Here is a 603-nt window from a genome sequence, read left to right as displayed (position 1 = left end):
TATGATCATCTTCCCATGTCAGTAAAATACTTTTATCGTTTGAGCATGTAAATGTAGGTGATTGGACCGACCTTCTGTCGCGGGTTCGTAGGCTGCCTCCAACAGTGGAGCAAAAAAAGCCTCACAGCCAGCCCTCTCTGCACGTCCTTAATCATTTTCTCAGGATGAGTTCCTGGTAGTTGGAGCGCCAGCTTCGCCTTTCGGAGGGTTTTGGTGGGCTTCCAGGGACTTTGTCTCTGTAGCTAGTAGTCGGAGAAAAATCCAGCGACGTGTATCCCACCCTGAGCAAGCCCCAGGGCTGCAAAATCCGTAGAAATGCCACATAGTTCTAACAGAAGATTAAATCCTTTTTGACGTTAAGTAGAACATCCTCATTAGAAAAGAATTACTGTCTGCGGCCACGCTACCCTGAACACGCCTGATCCTGTTTGATCTCGGAAGCTAAGCGGGCTCAGGGCCTGGTCAGTACTTGGATGGGAGACCACCTAGGAAGACTGGGTGCTGTAGGTGTAAAAGATAAAAAAATAATAATAACGAAAAAGGAATGATTTTCAGTGAGCTCTGAGGCTTACGGATCTTTGTGATGACCTGCAGTGTCTTTCG

At 47.1% G+C, this 603-nt stretch overlaps 1 pseudogene; it reads left to right on the top strand.

Annotated features, from left to right (window-relative positions):
- Positions 1–390: 390 nt before the first annotated feature.
- LOC111734087 lies at positions 391–510 on the top strand (annotated as a pseudogene).
- Positions 511–603: the final 93 nt, after the last annotated feature.

This window comes from Pteropus vampyrus, unplaced genomic scaffold (genome assembly GCF_000151845.1).
Source record: "Pteropus vampyrus isolate Shadow unplaced genomic scaffold, Pvam_2.0 Scaffold761, whole genome shotgun sequence".
NCBI lineage: Eukaryota > Metazoa > Chordata > Mammalia > Chiroptera > Pteropodidae > Pteropus > Pteropus vampyrus.
Note: the sequence above shows the minus strand (reverse complement) of the source record. Positions and strands in the feature narration are given on the sequence as shown.